General features: G+C 42.7%; 1 protein-coding gene and 1 pseudogene across 2 annotated transcripts in view; one reads left to right on the plus strand and one right to left on the minus strand.

Moving 5' to 3' along the window:
• The window catches only part of Aff4 (AF4/FMR2 family member 4), an 86,923-nt gene extending 77,258 nt beyond the window's left edge, over window positions 1-9,665 (minus strand). For both annotated transcript variants that reach the window (XM_041665136.1, XM_041665134.1), the window contains exon 1: window positions 9,310-9,665. The gene's annotated coding sequence lies outside the window, so the exon portion shown is untranslated. The remainder of the gene's footprint in view (window positions 1-9,309) is intronic.
• On the plus strand, window positions 5,116-5,344 carry LOC121456722 (annotated as a pseudogene).
• Window positions 9,666-25,801: the final 16,136 nt, after the last annotated feature.

Genomic DNA, 25,801 nt, shown 5'->3' on the forward strand with positions numbered 1-25,801 from the left:
AAACTCAAGTTTAAAATAACAATGTGGGGCTGGAGAGATGGCTCAGAGGTTAAGAGCATTGCCTGCTCTTCCAAAGGTCCTGAGTTCAATTCCCAGCAACCACATGGTGGCTCACAACCATCTGTAATGGGGTCTGGTGCCCTCTTCTGGTCTGCTAGCATACACACAAACAGAATATTGTATTCATAATAAATAAATAAATATTTTAAAAAATAATAACAATGTGAGAAATGACGTGGTAGAGGAGGTCCTTCTTTCTATGTGTTCCTTGTATTGGTTAATGAAAAAAGAAACTGCCTTGGCCTGATAGGGCAGAACTTGGGTAGGTGGGGAATCAGAGCTGAATTCTAGAAGGAAGAAAGAGTAAGAGAGAGCCATGGATCAGCCAGAGACAGGGGCTGGGAATTTTACCTGGTAAGCCATCGCCACATGGTGATACACAGATCAATAAAAATGGGTTAAATTAAGATGTAAGAATTAATCAATAAGAGACTAGAACTAATGGGCCAAGCAGCAATTTAATTAATACATTTTGTGAGGTTATTTTGGGGCTAAGCTAGCCAGGTGGCAGGGACGAACAAGCAGGCCCCCTGCAACAATGATGTTTTACAAAAACTAGACTAACATTTAAGTATGAAAATATGTACCTTTAGGATTGATTTGTTATTTTGTTTTGTTTTTATATTTTGAGACAGAGTCTTTGGTCTTGGCTGTCCTAGAATTTAATTTGTAGACCAGACTGGCCTTGAAATAATAAAAATCCATTTGCCTCTGCCTCTTCTTTTTTTTTTCTTTTTGGTTTTTCGAGACAGGGTTTCTCTGTAGCTTATAGCCTGTGATGGAACTAGCTCTTGTAGACCAGGCTGGCCTCAAACTCACAGAGATCTGCCTCCTTCTGCCTCCCAAGTGCTGGAATTAAAGGCATGTGCCACCTCCGCCCAGCTTCTCTGCCTCTTCTTGAATGCTGGGATTAAGAGTATATAGCACTATACCTAGCCTTATTTACTTTTATTACTTTTCAGTATTTGGTTTGAGATAGAAAAGTGATCTATCATTGAACTACATTCCCAGCCACAGGTTCCATACCTTCGTAATTTGACTTCAATAATGCATAAATGCTACATTAAAAAAGATTTAATAATTGTAAGCCATGGGGACTGGAGAGATGGCTCAGAGATTAAGAGCACTGACTGCTCTTCCAGAAATCATGAGTTCAATTCCCAGCAACCACACGGTGACTCACAACCATCTGTAATGAGATTTAGTGCCCAATTCTGGTCTGCAGGCAAACATGCAAACAGAACACTGTATACATAATAAATAAAATCTTTTTTAAAAATGTAAGCCTTAGCCGCAAATGGTAGCACATACTTTTAATCTCAACACTCCAGAGGCAGAAACAGGCATCTCTGTGAGTTCAAGGCCAGTCTAGTCTACAAAGTAAATTCTAAGAAAGAAAGGGCTGTTACAGAGAAACCCCGTCTCAAAATATAACAACAACAACAGTAAACCTTTATAAACTGGTTCACAGGAATCCAATCTTATGATTCCATCAGCTTCTAAGGTTGTTTATTGTGGGATTGTGACAGTCTTGCTAATCTAGGCTGACCTCAAGTTTACTTCAGTGTTCCAGCTTATACTTCCACATCCAGCTTTAGCTGGAAATTCTTGGTCTGTTTTTTATTCTTTTTTTAAAAATATTTATTTATTTATTTATTTTGTATGCAATATTCTGTCTGTGTGTATGCCTGTAGGCCAGAAGAGGGCACCAGACCCCATTACAGATGGTTGTGAGCCACCATGTGGTTGCTGGAAATTGAACTCAGGACCTTTGGAATAGCAGGCAATGCTCTTAACTTCTGAGTCATCTCTCCAGCCCTGGTTTTTATTCTTTTGAAACAGTTTCATGTAGCTCGAACTGGCCTTAAATTGATAATCCTTCTGACTCCATCCACTGGGATTATAGGCATGCATTACCATGCCTGGCTAATTGGCAGTTCTTAAACACTAATATATTAAAGAGACTTCACCTCTGAATTGTGAAACTCCACTTTGTTCACTTATGATTAAGGGCTTGACTGTGTTTCTGAAGTTTGTAACACTCTGTAGAAACAAACTGTTTCAAGTTTATTAACTACAAAAGAAGACCTACATACACCACATACATCAAAAACATGTCACTAGTTGCTGAAGGGATGGTTCAGGGGTTAAAAGCACTGCTGCTCTTCCAGAGGAGCTAGGTTTAAATTCCAGCACCATCACATGGATAAAAACAAACTATTAAAAACAGAACAGGGTGTTAAGAAATAAAGACTTAAAATGGGAGCCCGGTGGTGGTGGTGCACGCCTTTAATCCCAGCACTCGGGAGGCAGCGGCAGGCAGATCTCTGTGAGTTCGAGACCAGCCTGGTCTACAAGAGCTAGTTCCAGGACAGACTCCAAAACCACAGAGAAACCCTGTCTCGAAAAACAAAAAAAAAAAAAAAAAAGACTTAAAATGGGCAGTGGTAGCAAACACCTTTAATCCTAGTACTCAGGAGGCAGAGGTAGGTGGATCTCTGTGAGTTCAAGGCTAGCCTTCCAAGACAGGCTCCAAAACTATAGCAAAATCCTGCCTCGAAGAACAACAAAACAAAAAACAAACAAACAAACAAAAACCAAGAAGAAATAAAGACTTAACCTAATCTTGAAAAGGAGTCAGATTCAAAGATATTAAGGAAATAGAATCTTGGATGCCAGTCAGATATAAAAAGTAAAACAGAGGGCTGGAGAGATGGCTCAGAGGTTAAGAGCATTGCCTGCTCTTCCAAGGGTCCTGAGTTCAATTCCCAGCAACCACATGGTGGCTCACAACCATCTGTAATGGGGTCTGGTGCCCTCTTCTGGACTGCAGGCATACACACAGACAGAATGTTGTATATATAATAAATAAATAAATATTAAAAAAAAAAAAGTAAAACAGAGGGATGAGGGACAATTCATAGGAAAAAGTGATGGTAGTGGTGGCATTCCCCAGGGAAAAGAAAAGAGTAGAATGTAGAGTGAATTGAACATTATGATCTGACCATCTTCTCAGTTTTTCTGGACTTCATCCCCACTCAGAGCTGTACTAAAAGCAGACATGTGGAGCATGACCCTACCCTAAGAATACAGTCAACAGCTAAGACATGCCCAGCCCCTACCTGTTTTATATGATATGTGGTATAGTAATGTCTATTATGTTATATAGTTATAAACATTATATACACTATTCAGTATAAGATAAAATTATATTCAATATTACATACTATGTAAGATTACATGATGCATATTATTTGTGCATAAAGAGTATCCAAACACTGTATACACATACATATATATCCTAAAAACAAAATTCCCTACAACCACTGCAGTAAACCAGGGACCTGATAATTTACAGTAAACCCATATGTCCATTAAAGTCCATTTGATCTGGTAAGGCAAGAATCAAACTTTTTTAAGGCAAGATAGTATGTCAGGTTTGGCAGTCAATAGAGTCAGTTCTTCAACTATGTCCAGCCACAGACAATACAGAAACAAATGGGTTGACTGGATTCCAATACAGTCTTATTTATGAACACTGAAATTTGAGCTCCCTATAATATTCTCTTCCCAAATAACATTCTTTTGACTCTTTGCTACTATTTAAAAATATAAAACAAAATAAAAATATAAAAGCCATTCTTTCTTACCTCTTAGGCTACACAAAAATAGGCAACAGGTTACATTGAGTCTACTGGCCACGGTTCATTGACCCTTGTACTAAAACATAGAACTGCCCTCACACCTTCCTAATATCCTTTCAGTGTTTAATATAAGACAAGACAAAAAAAAAAAAAAAGGAAAATTTCTCAGTTGACAAAACAGAAAACCTTTACTTGGCTGATCAAAGAATTCACTCTATTTTGCAAGAAGGCCATAAACTTTTGTGATACTCAGAAAAACAAACAACACAGGCAGTGATGGTGCACAACTTTGACCATAGATAGTACTTGGGAAGCAGAGATAGACGGATTTCTGTGAGTTTGAGGCCAGCCTGGTCCATAGAATGAGTCCAGGACAGCCAAGGCTAAACAGAGAAACCTTGTCTGGGGTGGGGGGTGGGGGAGAGAAGAAAGAAGAAATTCAAGGCTAGCACCAGGCACATCTCCAGTTTGGGGACAACTACATGAGACTCTCTCAATTTTTAAAAAAAATATAAAAATAAGATAATAAAAAGTAATTCCATACATTAAAAACTCTAGAAAACAGGCACAGGTAGAAGATTAGGGTTCAAATTCATCCTCAGCAACATAGTGAGTTCAAGTCAGCCTGGGCTTACATGCAATGCAGTCTCAAAATGACACAAAAGCAAAAGGATAAAAATTCAAGTATGAGTTAAATCTAGCTTATTATTATTTATAGAAAATACAGGGAACAGAAGAACATACTATATGAAACCAACGGGATACACTCAGCACAATCCAGGCTGTGGAATTTCAAAGGCCAGGCTTGGTGGTGAATATCTTTAATCCCATCACTGGAGAGGCAGGCACATCTCCATGAGTTCCAGGACAATCAGAGATATAGAGTGACCCTGTCTCAAAATAAATAAATAGATGATAGATACTTTTTTTAAAAAAAAAAATGAAAAAATCTACACTCAGAAAACAAAGGCAGGCAGATCCCTGAGTTGGAGGCCACCTTGGTCTACAGAGCAGGTTCCAGAACAGCCAGAGCTATTAAACAGAAAAACCCTACCTCAAAAAAAAAAAAAAAACAAACAAAGGGGGCTGGAGAGATGGCTCAGTGGTTAAGAGCACTGCCTGCTCTTCCAAAGGTCCTGAGTTCAATTCCCGGCAACCACATGATGGCTCACAACCATTTGGAATGAGGTCTGGTGCCCTCTTCTGGCCTGCAGACATACACACAGACAGAATATTATATACATAATAAATAAATAAATATTAAAAAAAACAAAAACAAAAACAAAAATCCACAAAACTTAAAACATTCAGGTCCATAGTAATCCCAGCATTTAAGAAATTCAGAAATTCATCAGGTCCGGCTAGAGTAGCCATGAAGCAAGGACCACACTCCCAAACTGAAAAAAAATTTATGGACAATAAGTTATCATTGAAGTTAAAAGATGGCAGGCATGACAATAAGTTATCATTGAAGTTAAATGATGGCAGGCATACAAGGAATTCTACAGGGCTTTGATCCCTTTATGAATCTTGCCACTAATGAACGTTGAGATGGTAACTAGTGGGCAACAAAATAACATTGGAATAGTAGCATAGAAGAAAACAGCATCATCATGTGGAAAGCCTTGGAAAGAGTTTAAACAAAGGCTGTTCAGGCAAGAAGTGCACAACCATACCCAATGAGCCTGTGGTGTAGAACTGGATCATGTACGTTTTCATATGAAGCTTTTTGCTAAATAAACTTTTGTGATACTCAGAAAAACAAGACAGGCAGTGGTGGCACACTCCTTTAATCCTAGCAGTAGGGAGGGAGTGGCAGGCGGATCTCTAAGAGTTCAAATCCATTCTGGTCTTCACAGTGAGTTTAAGGAAAGAAAGGGTTGTTAGAGAAACCCTGCCTAAAGAGGAGAGAGAGAGAGAGAGAGAGAGAGAGAGAGAGAGAGAGAGAAAGAACAGAAGAAAGGAAGAAAGAAAGAAATTAATTCAAGGCCAGCACCAACCACTACAATCACACTTCCAGTTTGAGGACAATTATATGAGATCCTCTCAAAAAATTTAAAAACCTTAAAAATAAGATTAAAAAGCAATTCCAACATTAAAATACTCTAGAATATTATGATTCTAAATTTACTTAGCTCTCCCTCTTTCCGTATGTCAGTACCACTAGAATTCTCGAGGTGTTGCCAGACATGATAGTACATATCTATAATCCTAGAAATCAATAGGCTGAGGCAGGAAGGGAGCTGAAAATTTGAGGGTAGTCAAAGTTATACAGGAAACTTGTCTCAAAACAAAAGAAAAAACTGTCAGCGAAAATGAACATCAAGACAAAATGGATCAGGTGATAAAGCAAGAGTTAATAAAATTGGCCAAGCAGTGGTGCATACCTTTAATCCCAGCAACATTGCAAGTTTGAGGCCAGCTTGGTCTGGTCTACAAAGGCGGTCCAGGACAGCCAGAACTGTTACACAGAGAAACTCTGACTCAAAAAAACCAAATAACAACAACAGGGATATTTATTATTACTAATCCACATACTAGACAGAGTGTCATTTCAAATAACCAGATGGATACAGATTTAAAACAAGGGGTGGGGTATTAAAACAAAAGAGAAAGTTACAAAGTAACAACAGGGAAGTGTAGTTACTCAGTCTTGAACTTTAACTACAATGTATTTCACAATAACTGAGACTGGCAAATACCCTCCCAGAAATAAAAATCATTGTTTCAATTATCAGAGGGAATGAAAAAGGAAACAATAAAAATATGAGGGTTATTGAAAGCTGTGAAACCTTTACAACAAGCACCAAAATTTTGTATCTAGAATATATGTGGACAAGAGACATAGCAAAATAAAAAACCCCAGGTGCCAGGCATAGTGGAGAATGCTTGTAATCCCTGGCAGTCTGGGAGGCCAAAGAAGAATTGCTACCAATCTGAGGCATCTGGGTTCAGGTTGTGCCTTCAATATTTAAGAATACACCTCTTGCCTGGCTGTGGTGGTGCACGTATTTAAGCCCATCACTCAGAAAGCAGAGACAAGCAAATCTCTTTGAGTTCTGTACCTAGTCTACAGAGCAAGTTCCAGGACAGGTTCCAAAGCTACACAGAGAAACCTGTCTTGAAAAAAAAAAAAAAACACCTCTTTAAAACCAAATGTAATGGCACATACCTTGAATCTCAGCACTTGGGAGGCAGAGGCAGCATCTCTATGAATTCGAGTCCAGCCTAGTCTACACAGCAAGTTCCAATTCAGTCAGAAACACAAAGTGAGACCCTGTCTCAAAAACAAACAAAACAAAACAAAACAAAAACCTTCTTTGATTTTTATTAAAAGTACTACAAAGAAAAGGGAAGGTTTCATACATTTTGGACTCCATTCTAAGCCAGTAGGTAGTCAAAAAGAAGAAACACCAGTTAAATACCTGTTTTCTTTGTTCCTGTCAAGTACATATACTTCTACCTTACCGCCTCAAAAAAAAAAAAAAAGAAAAAGAAAAAAAAGGAAGCTCCCTAACATCTAGCAGTCTTCAGCTTCCATAGCACTTTCTGAAGCTGATCCCCAATTTCCCCCTTTCAAATACTGATTACTTGCTTATATAACTTTAGGGTAGCCATAAAATCTTAGATCGAATAGATAAACAATTTCAACTTCAAAATACTATCAAATTCCATCTAAATGCATAAAACACTGGAGCAAATAAAGAGAATAAACATGGTACTCACTCTAAAGACACTACAATAGACTTTTAAGAAAAGTACACCTCGCAAGTGGATTCATTGTCCCAAAAGGGATACAGTAACTTGAATACAGAAGGGAATGCATGAATCTCAATGTGAGACTGACAAGTAGAACATTAACTCAAAAAAAAAAAAATTCTCTTCTTAGGAATTAATCACACAACTTCACCAAAGCACTACAGTCACATTACACCCCTAAACTGTCCAGTTCATTCCAAACCACACACAGCCAAGCTCACCCCAACCAAACAGTAAAGATGTGGCTATTGGCTGGTCTCAAGACACCCTACCTTGTCTCTGCCTGAAGCAAAATTTTACTTAAAGTCAAATGTGCCTACTGTTCCTGCTGAGCTAACAAAAATCAGCCTGCAAATGACCACAAACTGAATGACAACTGCTGGCAATAATTAATTAAAAAAAAAGACATATTTCTAGGCTTTCAGAAGTTCATCATGAAAGGCAATTAAAAATAACTTTTGAGACTTTTTGTTTGGAGACTGAGGGCTGAGAAACGTAGTGATGAACAAGGAACATAAACCTGAAGAAGTTGAAGCAGCCAGCTTTGTTAAAAACCAAGTGGCCACTTGCCAACACTTCTTTATACGTGTAAAACCAAACACGATGATCCTAGGCTCCCTCTCGGTTCACACTGGCTTCTCATCATATCTCCAATTAATTAAGAAAGATCTCATAAACATTTCAATTTTGAAAAGTTAAAGGGACTTTGATAAGTCAAAACAAGAGATTTTCTAAAGCTTCGGAGAATCAATATGGTAACAAAGCTTGAAGCTGTTCAGGATCTGAGCCTCCCCCCCTCAGACCCACAAAAAGCACACATTTTAAATGTCACACAAACAGCCTATTCACGGGCACCTAGGGCTTAGATTCCGGCACTGGAAAGGGGGATAGCTTCGGTTTAAAATCTCAGCGGGGAAGAAAAGGCAGAATTCTGACTTGCAACTGACGAAACTCGGAGAACCCCGAATCGAACTCTCCGTCTTGGTTCGAACTTCACTCGCAACCATTTTCCGATCAGGGCTCTCACCTCCCTATAAAGGTGTCATTTGCGAATGAAAAGGCTAACAAGGACACCCCCACACTCCCTGGACTCCTGTACCCCATGATCCCTTCCCTGAGAGTGGAAGCAACAGCAAAGTGGAAGGAACAAAGCACTGACGTCAATTACGAGATTAACCCTGAGCACGGGCAGCTGGAGGAGAGGCCTAAACAGCAATACCCAAAGCCCAGCCATCGCGATCGCCAGGTACCAGGCCCATTCCGACCGGGAAGGAGGCTTTCTCGTATTCTAACCCAGGTCCCCGTATTTTCAGTTAAACCCCGTCGACAATCAAGGACGGAAATTCCGGCCCCCCTCTTTTTTTTTTCTTTCGGTGGAGGGGAGATGGGGGAGTGGGGGTGGGGGGAGGTGCGCAGGATCGCGAGAAGGAAGGCGAGAACTAGTAGAGAGATGATAGCCAGAATCCGGGCCTATTTTTCTCTTTAACTACGAATGACTTGAGTCGGACGAAGCATAAATTTTTCAAGGGATAAATCCGTCGACCGAATCTGAGGGAGGAATGGAGGAAAAGGACGACGGGGGAGGGGAGGGAATAAAAACGGCCAGAAAATGAGCGTCTAGAACGTTGGTTGGGAATAGGTTGGCCTTACATTTTTTATTACTATTATTTTTCTTGTTTTGAAATTTATTTCTGAGAGAAAGTGGGGCAAGAAAGCGGGCGACGCCGGATCCAGCGGCCCCCCGCCCCGAGGGTCTCCGCGAGCGTCCGCGGCCCGAGCCTCGCCATCCCCGCGGCGCAGCCGCGCCTCAGTCAGACGTCAGTCAGTCAGTCAGGCGGCTTCTCACCTCCAGTCCCCGCTCCGCTAGGCCCGAACCATCTCCCGACCGCGGCTGCGGCGGCGGTGGCGGCGGCGCCCGGCCTGCACCTTCACCGGACGAGCATTCGGGCCCGCCCAGGAGGCGGCGACCGGCTGCCAAGGGCGAGGGGCAGCGGCGGATCCGGAGGCCGCGGGGAGCCGAGGCGGCGCACCTCACTCGGCGGACGCCAGGGTTCCGCCCCGCTCCATGACGGCCCGGCCGAGCCCGGGACGGGTGACTGAGCCGGCGGCGGGGGCGGGCTGACGGAGCCCTGGCACCGAGATCCCCGCCCCGTCCGCTGGGGGCGGCGGCGGCGGCGACGACTCCACTCCCGCAGCCCGCACTGTGACTGACGCAGTGGCTGCGGCCCATGTGACCGGGGCCGGGAGGCTGCGAGCGTCACGTGACCAGGCCGCGCCCCTCCCGCGGGCAGCGCGGGGGCCGCCTGCTCGCTGCTCGCGAGGCGTCGCCCCCGCGGAGTTGACGTGCGGACTGACGTGCGGGGCGCCTGGGCCCCGCGGCCTAGGGAGGCGAAGCGCAGGCCGCAGCGGATCCTGCGGGTGCGGTGCCAGCGTCGGGCCGGCCGACCGAACCCGGCTCCGGGCACACGCCCTCCTGCGTAGCCCGCTAGGGAGGCGCCGCGGGCCCCCCCCCCCCCCCCGCAGCCGGGTGGACCGGTTCTGGGGCTCAGGTGAAGGCCGGGCCTCGGCCGCCCCGAGTCCCGCAGCGCTCCGCGGGGCAAGGGAGGTTAGGGTGACGTGGATGTCCGCAGCACGTCGTCCACAGCTACGTGCGTGTGACTTCGTGTGGGAGGATGAGCCGGCCTCCTGCATCATCTAAGCACACACACACACATACACAAAGTGGAGACTGGCGTCGTGGCAGGCCTGTGATTCCAGCGCTGGGGCCGCCGAGGCCGGGAGGATCGCCACGGATTCGGTCACTGTGGGTTTCTCGGTGGATTCAAGGCCAATCTGAGCAACTAACAAAACCCTGTCAACACAACAGGAGAGAGCGAACACACACACACACACACAGTCTTTCTGAATACCTCATCACCTCTGCCAGTCGGGTCAAGAAGTAATTTAACTGAGATTAGTGATTAGACAAACAAGGTTTTAAAGTCTCCTGTAACCCAGTAATGGTACTGCAAGAAAGGTGTTCTCTTCGTGTTTATCTGAAAAACACAATCCTGTCGTTGGTGTCACATGTCACCTAACCTTTCTTATTTGATGGCAACTCATGAAGATTCTCCACCACTAACATCTTGGAACATTTCACTCATTATTTTTAAATTAAGTTTTCATAGTCTGGAATCTCACAATTGGAGAGTTCAATCTCAACGACACACTGAATTCTAGGCAACGTCTCTCAAAAACACTAAAAAGGCCTGATCTGATGGCGCGTGCTTTTGATCCCAGTAATGGAGGCAGAGGCAGGAGTATCAATGTGAGCTTGATGTCAGTCTGATCTACATACATATCCATCTCCAGACCAGCCAAGGCTATATCGTGAGACCCTGTCCCAAAAAACAAACACTAAATAAATCCTAGAGTCTTTAAATTTTTATTTTATTTTCAAGACAGAGTTTCTTTGTGTAGCCTTGGCTGTCCTGGAACTCACTCTGTTGACCAGGCTGACCTCAAACTCACAGAGATCTGCCTGCCTCTGCCTCCCAAGTGCTTGGATTAAAAACATGTGCCATCACCACCGGACCTCAGGAAGGTTCTTGTTCCTCAGTTAATTCTCTCTTGAAAACCAGACACAGACACACCTGAAGTACCTCAAAAATGCCCAGGTATTTCTTAATCTTATCAAGCTAACAGTAAAAATGAACTCAGCTTGATGTGATGATAGCTGCCTCATGCTAGCTAAGGAGATCCCAGAGTTCACTACATTGCTGAGAATGGCCTTGAATTCCCCGTCTTCCTGCCTTTGCCTTCCCTGTGCTGGGGCAGTAGATGGGTACCCTTATGCTTGGCTTAACAATTCTATCACTGTTCAAAGATCTAAGACTCAAGGCGGTCTTCGTAGGTGCTTCTGTAAAGTGAAAACCAAGTGACATAATTCCATTATACAATGGCATGGAGAAAGCCTTCACATTCCAAAAGTGGGGAATAAGAAAACAGCAAGAAAAGATCAGACCAAAGCAAGAGCAAAGCCCACCAGTGTAAATGTCAAATCTTGCTGCTCCATGTGCAGCATCCAGAGTTTGCAGTGGCATCATCCACATTCCAATAGGCTCGGATAGTCTGGGATGGGTTGTAGTGGCAAAGCTCTTGCTTAGCACACATAAGGCTCCGGGTTCAATCCTAGTTCCTCAAACCCCTAGAACCTATAAAAAGGAAGAGAATTCTACTATCCTTTTCTGGTTTGTTTTTTAAAGAAAAAACATGGGCCAGTGAGGTGGCTCTGTGAGTCAAAGCCTGACAATCTCATTTCTGTTCTAGGAACCCAAGGAAGAGAGAAGACTGACTCCCAAGAGCTGTTCTCTGGCATCTATACATGCCACGTGGTTCTTGGTACACATGCAGTAATAACACTCAAAAAATTGTGTTAGAAACAGATTCTCATCATGTTGCCTTGACCTGCCTAGAACTCACCATGTAGACCAGGCTGGCCTCGAACTCACAGAAATCTGCCTGCTTCTGCCTCCTGAGGCCTGGGACAAATAGCATGCATCCCCATACTCTTTAATAAAATTTTTATTTAATTATATGTATGGTATGGTTATGTGTTTCTGTGTGGGGTTAGTGCAACACCTCCAGAGGCCAAAAGAAGGTATTGGATTCCCTGGAGTTACAGATGGTTGTGAGTTGACCTATGTCGGTGCTGGGAACTGAACTTTGGTCCTCTGCTGGAGCAGTAAGTGCTCTTAAGTACTGAATCATCTCTCCATTTTTTTTTTTTTTTTTTTTTTTTTTTTGGAGACAAGATCTTACTATGAAGCCTTGGCTATATACCATCCCCAGCTTTGACTACACTACTCTTGATTTCACCGTGGAGAACACTTTCAGGATACTGGGATGTACCATAGCTGGTAGAAGAATGCTTGTCTCACATGAAAGTCATGGGGTCCGTCCCCAACACTGCACAAAACAAGTGTGGCATTGCATGCCTACAATCTTAGCACTCAGACGTGGAGGTAAAAGGATCAGGAGTTGTTTGGTTGACTTTTCAAGACATGGTTTCTCTGTCCTGGAACTTGCTTTGTAGACAGACCAAAGCTGGCTTCGAACTCACAGAGAGATCCACCTGTCTCCACCTCCCAAGTGCTGGGATTGAAGGCATGCACCAGTACTGTCTGGCAAGAATCAGGAGTTTAAGGTCATCTTTAGGTACAGAATAAGTTTAAGGCCAGTTTAGGGCACATGAGACACACACCTTCACCTTCCCCACCCCCAAAAAAGAACATTTCAGGATGAGTCAGAAGACAGTGGAGTTAGTGAGCTTATTGAAAAAGATTTTTGTGTGTTTGAAATAGAATCTATCGCTGTCCAGACTGGCCCCAAAGGACTAACCTTTTGGCCTCTACCTCCTAAACGCTAGGATTACAATCTTACCCTGCCAGGCCCAGCTTTAAGTGTTTTATCAATGGCTACATATTCAATCTTGTCAGCTTCTGAAGATACATTGTTTAAAAGGTTTCTAAGGAACTTTGTTTCTTTTGGTTAATCAGATCCTAGGTCATTCCTGAGGTGCCTTGGATGTGGGTAGAGATAAGATAAAGTTACAGTCTTGGGCTGCAGAATGACTTAACCATTAAGATCACTTGCTGCTCTTTGAAGAGGGCTCAGGTTTAGTTTCAAAGACCCACATGGCAGTTCACAACTGTCACTCTAGCCCCAGAGAATCTGACACCCTTTTCTGACCTTCATGGGCTCCAGATGTGTGTGTGTGTGTGTGTGTGTGTGTGTGTGTGTGTGTGTGTGTGTGTAGAGCAAGTACCACACAGACACACATGCAGTCAGAACATCCAATCGCGAAATAAATAAATGGATTAAAATCTTTAAAAAAAAAAAAAAACAACAATCCACAGGTCACAGAAGTCAGAGGAATCCCTTACCACACAGTTCAGGAGGTTTTTTTAATCACAAAGTTTGGAACCTCAATTGTGAGATTTTTAGAAAATTACAAGGTCACAACTAAAAAAGGAATAAAGTTAAACATTACATGAGATTAGGCCTTAAATATAGTTGCTGCTGTTTTTAACACTCTTATTTGCCAAGGCTTGCCAAGTGCCTGCCAGCCCTCAGGAGGCAGACTCAGGAGGGTCCTAGCCTTTTGAGGTCAGCCTGATCTGCATAGTGAGTTCCAGGACAGCCAGGAACACAACGTGACACTCTGTTTCAAAACAAGAAAACAAAACAAAAACCCTCAAACTAAAAAGACTCATTTAAAAAAGAATTTTGTCTCCATTTCCTCCATCTCAATAGTGAACTTTGTTATTTGTGACAAAATTCTTGACTTTTGGCCTCAGGTGAAAGGGACTAGGTTCCTCTCCTTCCTTCTTCCAACTCTCCCTTTCTCTAGGCTCTGCCTGAGCACCACCCTATGGGGTTTTTTTACTTTTTTTTCTCCTGCTGCCTGATTGCCGCTTTCCACCTGGCACTCTTCCATCTGTTTCTGAGAGGTGACACAGATCTTATCGAGACCTTTTCTCTCTTTCTCCCCGTTATCTTTATCTGGTCATCAGGGCCAGCAACATTTCTGAAAGGCCTAAAATCCTTAGTACTATTTTTTTTTTTTTGCTTTCATTACTTTTTTCATTGAAACTCAACAGTGTCTTACTTCTACAATTTTTTTTCTTTAAAAAAAAAAAAGCCACATTCTCCACATTCACACCAAGACTGTGAAGAAGGCAGTCTGGAGAGAGGGCTCAGCTGTTGAGAACACTGGCTGGAGGACCTGAATTTGCTTCCCCGCACCCACATGGCAGCACACAACTATCTGTGACTCCAGTTCCAGGGGATCTGACACCCTGACACCCTCACACAGAAATACCTGCAGGCAAAACACTAGTACATCTGAAATGAAAGTAAATAGGTTATAAAAGGAAAAGACTGTCTCAAAAACAAAAAAAAAAAAAACAACTCTGCAATTAGCTAGCTATGTCAGGCATCCGCTGAAGAGGACTAGAGCAGTCCTGCAGGAGGGAGCTTATCAAGTTGCAGGAGGAGGAAGTGAGAGAGGAGATGATAGTGTTCCTGAGGTCTCAGCCCTAGATCAGGAGATAGCAGAGGGACAGAGGGAGGGCCTGACTCCAAGGGAATGCTGCAATGACTTCGGCAGTTTCTCTAGCCAGCCGGTCACTCAGCCTACAGTTGGGACAAATTTCAAAATACCACATGGAGCTGTTTGAATTTATTCTGTAATGTTTTCAGTAAATCTGGGGACAACTTAAAATAAAAATTTATATGCATGTCTGTGGGGGAGAGGGTGATCAAAAGACAACTTGCAGTGGTCAGTTCTCTCTTCCTACCATGTGGGTCCCAAGGATTGGACTCAGGCTGTCAGACCTGCCAACAAGTGCCACTGAGCCATCGAGCAAGCCCAAAATTTAATTTTTAATCACTTTATTTATTTAGTTATCCAATGTGTGCATGTATGTGATGGCGAATTGTATAATCAATCCCCCCCCCCTTCTTTTTATGGTTTTTTGAGACAGAGTTTCTTTGTGTAACAGTCCTAGCTGTCCTGGAACTAGCTCTGTAGACCAGGCTGACTTCAAACTCACAGAGATCTGCCTGCCTCTGCCTCCCAAATGCTGGGATTAAAGGTGTGTACCATTACTGCCTGGCTAGGTCTATTTCTTTATCTCTCTAAGACAGGGTTTTATTCTGTAGCATAGAAAGGTGTGGAATTTATTATGTACTGCAGGCTCACCTCAAACATGTGACTCTCCTCTTGAGCCTGGCAAGTGTCAGAATTACAGGCATGAATCACCATGCACTTTGGGTCTAAAATATTTCACAGGAGCTGGAGAACTAGCTCAGGAGCACTTGCTGTGCAGGCATAAAGATGGACGTTCAGATCCCAGAACTCATATCAAAGCCAAGTATCTGCAAGCCCAAAATTTAATTTTTAATCACTTTATTTATTTAGTTATCCAATGTGTGCATGTATGTGATGGTGAATTGTATAATCAATCCCCCCCCTTCTTTTTATGGTTTTTTGAGACAGAGTATCACCAGTATCTGCAGTCCTAGCACGGAGCCAGGCAGAGCTGAGAAGACTTTTGGGGCATGCTGGCCAGTTTTGTTCAAAAACACAAATTCCAGGGCCAGAGAGATGGCTCAGCTGTCAAATGCTTAGGCTCTTAACCAAAACACAAACTCTAGGTACTACAAGAGGCCCTACCTCAAAATAAGAAGGCTGAAAATGATACTAGAAATCCCCTTTGGCCACACAGACATGCACATACAACACACACATATGCACATATGAAATTATTTTAAAATATTTAAAATTTTTAAGGCCAAGTGAAAAAAACAAAGACTTTGTCCAGATAATTATATATAGTATAAACAGTTCCATAAAATATGAATTGATAAATACAAAATATGATAGTTAATTAAATTTGGTAATTCAGTATTGCCACAGAGTAAAATGAAATAGTTTTTACCAGATGAAAATATGTCACTAAAGATGATTCAAAGAAAATGTTCATTCATACCTATTATCCCAGTACTCAGGAGACTGAGACAGGAGGATTGCTGTATAAGGCCATCGTGTAGTACTTACTGAGTAAGAGACGAGCCAGGGTCACACGTCAACATCCTGTCTCAAAACAACAAAAAGAAGGCCAACAAGATGGCTCAGTGGGTAAAGGAGCTGAGAAAATTTGGCAACCTGAGTTTAATCCCTGGAACCCCTGCTTATGAACACAGAGAGAAAGAACTGGTTCCCTGACCCCAAAGTGTCCTGTGACCCCCACATAAGTGTTGTGGCACACACACACTCACACCTTAACAACTAGAGTGATTTCAAAGCTAGGGAGATGGCTCAGTGGATAACATGTTTGCTACACAAGTGTAAAAACCAGAGGTTGGATCCCAGAACACGTCTAAGAACAGATGGGGCGTGGTGGCCTGCCAGCAATCCCAACACTTCGGAGGTGGTCAGAGATCCCATGGCAACCTGACTAGTTAGACTAGCTGGAACTGGTGAGCTCTGGATTCAGCAAGCAAGCCTGCCGCAGTAAACAAAGTGAAGAGGGGTCAGAGAAACCCCCCTTAACTTCCGGCTTCCACATGCACTGCACATGTGTGACCGTGGACACAGAAACATGCAAGAAAAAAACACACAAGAAAAAAATTATTTCAAATATTCTATGCATGCTGAACTGTAATGAGATTGTTCGGTCTTCCTTCCTTCCTTCTCTCTTTCTCTCTGATCTCAGGTAGCTCAGGCTCAAACTCTCACTGTGGCTGAAGATAAACTTGTGCTCCACCTCCAGAATGCTGGAATTACAGGTAGGTATGACACACCCCTACTCCCTGTGCTGTATTGGGGTTATAACCCAGGGCTTCCTGCATGCTAGGCAAGCACCATACCTGCTAAGCTACATGCCCAGCACTGTATTTTTTATTAGCTTGTATTAATTGGATATAATGATGGGCTTCATTGTGACATTTTCATTTGTGGAAATAATATATTTTGATCATATTCATCCATATACCATCTCTTGTCACTCTTCCCCTCTCACTGATTGACCTCTCTTTCTGACTACTCTCCCCTCTTTCTTTCATGGCCTTTTGGTGGCGGGGGGTGCAAGACTAGTGAGGTTAATTTGGGGTTGCTTACAGGAGCATGGGTGACTGGTTATTCACAGGAGCATAGACAACTTCTGCATTTTACTTTTGAAATAGTTTGACATACAAAAATAAATCACCAGGTATCTACTACGAACCCACTAGCATACAGCGCTGAGAATGCCTTTTGCTTGAGAGAGAGTTTTCCAGCTCTTTGAGATTCTTCTCTATCAGCACATATTACATGGAAAAGTGAGCAGCTTCAATTTAAAACTGGGTGGGAGGAGCCGGAGAGATGACTGAGAACTTAGGAGTAACATGGAAGCAGTTAAAGCTTCTTAACCTTGTGTATGAACGGTAGACTAGTCATAAAACAAACAGGAAACCTCTTAAGTACCAAAGTAATAAGACATCAGCCAGCTGGCCAGCAGTGGACAATCACAGGAGAGAAATACTGGACAAGGGGCTAAGTACATGATACCACATGTGACATCTTTCTATTTGATATATTTCCACTTAGATACATAATTCCATTTAATAGTCTTCTTCGGAGTCACATCATAGTTTGGTCCCAGGATCAGGAAAATAAAGAAAAGTGGGGGAGGGCTCAGTGGTTAAAAGTACTGTCTGCTCTTCCAGACAGTCTAGATTCAGTTCCCAGCATCCAAACCCAGTGGCCTATATCTGTAACTTGAGCTCTAGGGTATCTGGATGTGAGGGATAAGAACTTCAGCATGTGTGTACAGATACACACACACCTATACGTAACTAAGAACAATGAAAATAAGATCTTTAAAAAGTGGGTGAGAGATTCTCAATCATAGAGCTAACTGGAATTTTTCTGGTTCTGTGAGACAATCTCATGTAGCCCAAGTTAGCCTCAAATTCATCACGTGCCTGCCAACAACCTTGAACGTCTGATTCTCCAGTCTCCACCTCCTTAATGCCTGAATCCAAAGCAAGCTATGTCCACCATAGCATGGGCTCTGGAAATAAGCCTCCTGCACGTGTGTGGCAACGGACATACTCTTGTTTTAACTGTGAAAGAAACATGGACAGCAACTCAACGGTCCTATGATTCAAACTGATTGGCTGCTACAGTGACCTCTGCAAAAGCTTCACAGAGAAATATTTTGATTTGTAGACTGAACTCTTTAAGAAATGTGATCACATCTTCAGCAGAAGCCAATTTCCACAATTATTATTTAGTGTCCACTAACAGTGGTATGGCAGTTCTCCTAATTTCAGGTCTCACTTTATTTACAAAAGCCAAAGAGCAGCAGTAACCAAGTATCTATCAGTGGGTAAATGAATGAACAAAGCGTGTTGCACAATACAATGCACTGTCATTCAACCTTAAAAGGGGAAGGAATTTGACTTGTGCCACCACAGGGGTGAATGTAAAGGCATTATGCAAATAAAATAAACCAGTCACAGGAAAGTCAACACCACGCTTCCACTAATCTGAAGTAAGAGGAGCCAAGTTTGCAGAAGCTGAAAACAGAATGACCGTCGCAGTGATTGGACAAGAGAGGAATAGGAGGTTTTTTAAAATAGGTGTGGCATTTCAGTTTTGCAAATGGAAGGATCTCCAAAGGCAGAGATGACAGAGACGGAGAAGATGATTTCAAAGTGCCATGGATGGTTTGATACAGCTGAACTGCACATGTAAAAACAGGGGGAAAAGAGAGAGAAGACAGGATTGAGGATGAAGCTCCCTGGTGAAACCATTGCATCGAGTGTACAAGGCCCACGATATGATCCCCAGTGGCACGAAACAACAGAAGCAAAGCAAAAAGTGGACACTATATTTTTTTTTTTATTTTTTATTTTTTTTTTTTAAATATTTATTTATTTAGTATACAATATATCTCTTCAGGCCAGAAGAGGGCACCCGACCTCATTACAGATGGTTGTGAGCCACCATGTGGTTGCTGGGAATTGAACTCAGGACCTTTGGAATAGCAGACAATGCTCTTAACCCCTGAGCCATCTCTCCAGCCCAAAAGTGGACACTATAAGCTTTACACTTATTCTACTCCAGCAAGCAAAATTCACAAACAGGGTGTGGTGGTGCAGTTCTGCACCCCAGCACTTGAAAGGCAGGGACAGGTACATCAGGAGTTCAAGGTCATCTGCTGCTGCATAGCAAGTTTGAAGCCAGCAAGGGCTACACCAATCTCTGTGTGGTGGTTTGGATGAGAATTGCTCACATAGGCTCCTGTTTCATTTCAGGGATATTGGAAGGGCTTATTGGGTAAAGGTGCTTGCTACCCAACCTGGACAGCTGAGTTCCATCCCCAGAACCCATGTAAGGGTGGGACAAGAAGAACAACTCCTCAAAGTCATTCTTTGATTCCCATGATCCCCACATGCATGCTGTGGCATTTGGGTCCACATACACATACATCACATGGATGCTAATAATAAAGAAAACTAAACATCTGCTCTTTCTTGCCTTAAGTGCAGACAATACCAATACTAATGTACTGCTTTGTGCCATTGAATTAGGTATGACAGATAAAGCAGGGTATACTCAGCCTTATCACTATCGTTTATTTGAGTTTTTTTTTGTTTGTTTGTTTTTGAGGCAGGGTCTCATGAAGCTCATGTAGCCTCAGACTTGTTAAGTAGCTAAGGCTGGCCATGAACCTCAATCCTCCTGTTTCCCCCCTCCCAACTGCTGGGATTACAGGCTTGTGCTCCCTGACCAAGAGAGTGTTCTCTCCGAAAGGAAAGAAAAATTTAGAAAAATCCTGGAACTCAAAAACCACCGTGAGGACTATTGTTTAATAACACACGATAAAGCCTTTAAATGTCTTGCATTATCAGATGCTTCAAAGATCTGTTCAGCTAAGCTTTTCCTGCTCCATACAGTTTGGAAATATCAACAGCAACACATCTTAGCCAGGCATGGTGATTTCATAGCTGTAATCCCAACACTTTAGAGGCTGAGTTGAGGCAAAAGGATTACTGCATGTTTTAGGCTAAAAACAATAAAAATAAATTTCAGTAGACTGCACTTAGAGTTGAACTGAGTTAGTGTTTTCTTTCTCTCTCTTTCCTTCCTTCCTTCCTTCCTTCCTTCCTTTTCCATTCTTTTTGGTTTTTCAATACAGGGTTTCTCTGTAGCTTTGGAGCCTGTCCTGGAACTAGCTCTTGTAGATCAGTGTGGGAGGTCCTTCTGTCTATGTATTGCTTTTATTGGTTAATGAATAAAGAAACTGACTTGGCCTGTTCACAGGGCAGAACTTAGGTAGGCAGGGAAAACTGAACTGAATGCTGGGAGGAAGAAGGTGGAGTGAGAGAGAGCTGCCATAGAGCTGCCAGAGTCAGACATGCTGAAATTTTGGCAGTGGTGATACAGAGATTAATGGAGATGGGTTAAATTAATATGTAAGAGTTAGCCAATAAGAAGCTAGAGCTAATGGGCCAAGCAGTGATTTAATTAATACAGTTTTTGTGTGATTATTTCAGGTCTAAGCTAGCCAGATGGCTGGGACCAGCAAGCGGACTCCTTCCAACAGTAAATCAGGCTGGCCTCTAATTTATAGAGACCCGCCTGCCTCTGCCTCCTCTGCCAAGTGCAGGGATTAAAGGTGTGTGTCACCGCCTTGTGAGTTAGTGTTTTTTTTAACTTTGCAAACATTCTCAAAGGTATTATTCCATGTAGACTACTCCTAGCGGCTAATTCTTCAGTCATTGCAAGCTCAACACTTTCTTTTTTTTTTTTTTAAGATTTTATTTATTACATATACAGTACAGTGTTCCGCCTCCATGTCAGAAGAGGGCACCGGATCTCATTACAGATGGTTGTGAGCCACCATGTGGTTGCTGGGAATTGAACTCAGGACCTCAGGAAGAGCAGTCAGTGTCCTTAACCTCTGAGCCATCTCTCCAGCCCCTCAACACTTTCTTTTTGCAAACACTTGAGCAGTTCTAGTAGCATCCAATGTATTAAGTTGATGATAGCTCAATAAAATAAAAATTAGTCACAAAATAAATCTCATGGGTTAGGGAACGCAGCTCAGCTTGGCAAGTGCTTGCCTAGCATGGAGGAGGGGCGACTATGGGTTCCACCCCCAACACTGGTGGTACTTGCCTGTAATCAGGGCACTTAGAAGGTAAAGGCAGAAGGATCAGAAGTTCAAGGTCATCACAGATATATGGGAGCAACTCTAAAAAAAAAAAAGCTTTTTCAAGTTAATTACCTACAATGATGAACTATATTACATATTATAAAAATATTTTATTAACTACTCTGCCAGGACTCTTCTATATTGGCCTGCCCATATTAACACTTATCATCTCTGGATATGTATTTTTTGGCTGTTGTAATCCAACATGATTTTAATGATTAACTCTGTATCAGTAAATGACTAACATTGTTTGGCTACCAAATGAATCATTCAGAAACAAACTGTGTTGTACACCTGTAATCCAAGGATTCAAGGATTTGGTAGGCTGAGGCAGGAAAATGGAGAGTGTGAGGACAACCTGGCCTACATAATGAGTTCAAGGGTAGCCTATATACTCAATACTGCACTCCATTTAAGAGACGCTGGGGATCAAAACCAGGTCCTTGTAAATGCAAGGACATCACTCTACCAAGAAAGTCATGTATGCACACTGGCCATCATTGACCCGGGTGATTCTGACATTATTAGAAGCATGCCAGAACAGACTGGTGAAAAGTAAAAAGTTTAGCCGGGCGATGGTGGCGCATGCCTTTAATCCCAGCACTAGGGAGGCAGAGGCAGGTGGATCTCTGTGAGTTCGAGACCAGCCTGGTCTACAGAGCTAGTTCCAGGACAGGCTCCAAAGCCACAGAGAAACCCTGTCTCGAAAAAGAGAAAAAGAAAAGAAAAGAAAAGTAAAAAGTTTTCCTTTAATAAAACTTTACCGCACCGGGCTGTGGTGGCACACGCCTTTAATCCCAGCACTTGGGAGGCAGAGGCAGGCGGATCTCTGTGAGTTCGAGACCAGCCTGGTCTACAAGAGCTAGTTCCAGGACAGGCTCTAAAACCACAGAGAAACCCTGTCTCGAAAAAACCAAAAAAAAAAAAAAAAAAAAAAAAGAAAGAAAGAAAAAAGAAAAAAAAGAAAAACAAAAACAAACAAACAAACAAAAAAACAACTTTACCAGAGCTCCTTTAAAAAAAAAAAAAGAAAGAAAAAGATATTCACGTCAATAGTCCTACTTTTCTTTTTTTTTTTCTTTTTTTTTTTCGAGACAGGGTTTCTCTGTATTTTTGGAGCCTGTCCTGGAACTAGCTCTTGTAGACCAGGCTGGCCTCTACCTTACAGAGATCCGCCTGCCTCTGTCTCCTGAGTGCTGGGATTAAAGGCATGCGCCACCACCACCCAGCGTATTTCCTTCCTCTTTGAGACAGATAATTAAAATACATAAGTAAAAATTTCTTATAAGGATTCTTACATCAACATTTAGGGTCAGTTCATACAAGCTCACAGTCTAAATGCTTCCTTCCTTCAACTAAAAATCCAAATAATAGCCAGGCAGTGGTGGTGTACACATTTAATCCCAACAATTGGGAGGTGGATCTCTGTGAGTTTGGGGTCAACCTGGTCTAAAAAGTGAGTTCTAGGACAGCCAGAACTGTTACACAAAGAAACCCTGTCTCAAAAAAACCAAAATCTAAACACTAAGGAAAAAAAATGCTGATGATTTTTGCCCTAAATCCATTTATTTATTCTGCCAACGGTTGATTCATTGAGCTCCTTTTTATGCCAGGTAACAGTCCGGTCCTCAGAGGAAGGAGAGAGCAAAACTAAATCCTTATCTTCCTAAAATGGAATCGCCATATTAACAGAGAAGACACACTTGTGAACAGCACCCCCAACACACACACACAAAGTCCCATAACTAACGGTCAAGAATAAATGAGGGAAAATCAAGGCAAAGAAATTGAATCAGAGGAAGGACTAATTTAGGTAAACTGGCAAAGAGAACCCTTATCTGAATGTTGATGTTGGGGACTGTGGACCCCCAGACCCTGAACTTCCTGTGACGCCCTGCCTGTTGGAGGAAACAATTTAGATTTCTGGGCTTGCAGCTGCTCTGAGCAGGAGACCCTCAGGAGTTCCTGATGACAGGGGAGTGGTCTCTAGAGGGCTTGTAGCTGAGAGTTAGGGCGTGGCCTTTAGTCAAAGAGACCCTATATAAGCTGCCCTGGACCACAATAAAGGGAGCATTTGTGGTGTTATCCTTGCCTCTGTGTGTGTGTTTCAGTCTCCAGCCCCTTGCCAGACTCGCAAAGCCATAGCGTGTGGCGTGTAGAGACGGTGTCGCACTACAGTTCATTTTCAATAACCATGAACTTCAAAATACAGAAACATTAGGCCTTTAAAAAAGTATTATTGCCTAACAAATTACTCAGAACCCCGTGAGTTAAAACAACAGTATTTTCTGGGCAGTGGTGACACAAACCCAAAACCCCAGTACTTGGGAAACAGAGGCAAGCAGAGTTTGAGGCCAGCCTGGTCTGCAGAGTGAATTCTAGGACAGGCAGGATTACACAGAGAAACCTCGTCTCAAAAATAAATAAAAATAGGCCGGGCGGTGGTGGCACACGCCTTTAATCCCAGCACTCGGGAGGCAGAGGCAGGCGGATCTCTGGGAGTTCGAGGCCAGCCTGGTCTACAAGAGCTAGTTCCGGGACGGGCACCAAAGCTACAGAGAAACCCTGTCTCGAAAAACCAAAAAAATAAAATAAATTAAAATTAAAATAAAAAAAACAATAAATAAGAATGAAACAAAACAGTATTTACTCTCAGTTCTTGTGAATCAGGAATTTGGGTCTGGCTCGAGGTCTCTGGTTACGGTCATCAGAGCTTCACTGAGCATCGAAGGTGTGGTTGGCTTGTGGTTCTGACGGTTCTGATGAGTCAGTGCTGGTAAGAGGCTCATAACTTCCTCCCAAGGCGTTGCCACATCGTGTATCCTTGTGTGTCAGAGACTGATTTATCTTAGAGAGTGTCTTAAGAGACAAGGCAGAAGCCGTAATGCCTGCCATGGCATCACGTCCTGCCACCTTTGTTCCAGTCTATACACGTAGATTAGCCCTGATTCAGTTATGAGCAGGGATTACATAAGATAATGTGTGCCTGGAAAAAAGGGGTCACTAAACTACCTTGGCAGCAGTCTCTCTCAATCTTTAGAATGACTTTGAGTAATTGCACAGGGGCAGAGAACCATCCATGCACAGCTGTCTTTTACATTGGTTCAATTTATTTCCTTATCTATAAGCACACCCTGTGTATAAGCACACCCTATGAACATTATTACTCTCAGTTCAAAGTTTATTTCCTCTTAGCATATATATTTAAGTGTTTAACTTTAAAGTCCAAAACCACATTTAATAAATGGAGTTCTTGGTGGTGAAGGTTTTAAGCTTTAAACTGAGTTTAATATTAGTATCCATGTTCTTTTATTGTTTGCCTTTTTGTCTTTTGCTTTTTAAAACAGGGTTTCTCTGACTGTCCTGAAATTCACTTTGTAGACCAGGCTGGCCTCAAATTTAAATTCTCCTGCCTCTGCCTCAGAGTGCTCAGATTAAAGGCCTGTGCCACCGCCAACCCCACCCACCCCGGCTTGGCTATCCATTCACTTTTCTGTGAGTCTGATAGTCTTTCAAGGAATTTTTCGAGGCCCAAGTGTAGCGGAACAGACCCTTAATTCCAGCTACTTGGGAGCCTGCGGCATTGATCCTATCAGCTCTAGATCGCAGGAGGTGATATTGACAGACCTCTTCCAAGAAAAACTGTTTTCAGGCCTGGTGGTTGCACGCCTTTTATCTCTACTCACTTTCGAGGTAGAAGCAAGTGGGATCTCTGAGTTAGAGGCCAGTCTGGTCTACAAAGCGAATTCAGGGACAGCCAGGGCTACACAGAGAAACCCAATCTCAAAAAACCGAAAGAAAAAAAAAAACTATTTTGTACTGTTATTTACGAGTAAACTGCTCACGGTATCATTCTACCAGTTTCCTTTTAACACCTGTGGTATCTGTAGTAATGTCACAGGTGACGTCTGATACTGGTAATTTGAACCCTTCCCCCTTCCAGACAGGATTATTCGGTGTAGCTTAGGCTGTCCTCGAACCCAGAGATCCACCTGCCTCTGCCTCCCGAGTGCTATGTAAGATTAAAGGCCTGTGCCACCCTTGTTCCCCCTCAGACTGGTTTTGAAAGCCAAGGATGACCTTGAACTTCTGACTTTTTTCCAAAGTGCTGAGTTAATAGATTTGCATGACCACATTTGGTTAATGTGAAACTGGAACTTGAACCCAGGGCTTCATGCATGCTAGATACACTCTACCAATTGCATTCTCTGCTTCTGAACTTTTAAACTTAATTGTTAAAGATTTACTTACTTATGTGTGTGCAGAAACCACAAAGGGCCAAGTGTCCCCTATTTTTCCAACTGTTCCTTTGAAGCAGAGTCTTAGCTAGGCTGTGATATATTTAGTTTCCAGCTTATTCCTTGTTATATTCTTTTTCTGACATCTAATTTGACATAATATAGCTTGAATTCTAGATCCATCTTCAGAGTGCTGGGATTATTACAGATTCACACCAGATAGGTATGGTGACACACATTTATAAACCTAGCACACAGGAGGCAAAGGCAGGAGGAGCTCTATGAGTTGTTAAGTCAACCTGATCTACTTAGTGAAATCTTTTTTTTTTTTTTTTTTTTTTTTTTGGTT

This window comes from Microtus oregoni, unplaced genomic scaffold (assembly GCF_018167655.1).
Source record: "Microtus oregoni isolate MIOR12 unplaced genomic scaffold, Mior012 000015F_ref0000493, whole genome shotgun sequence".
Taxonomy (NCBI): Eukaryota; Metazoa; Chordata; class Mammalia; order Rodentia; family Cricetidae; genus Microtus; species Microtus oregoni.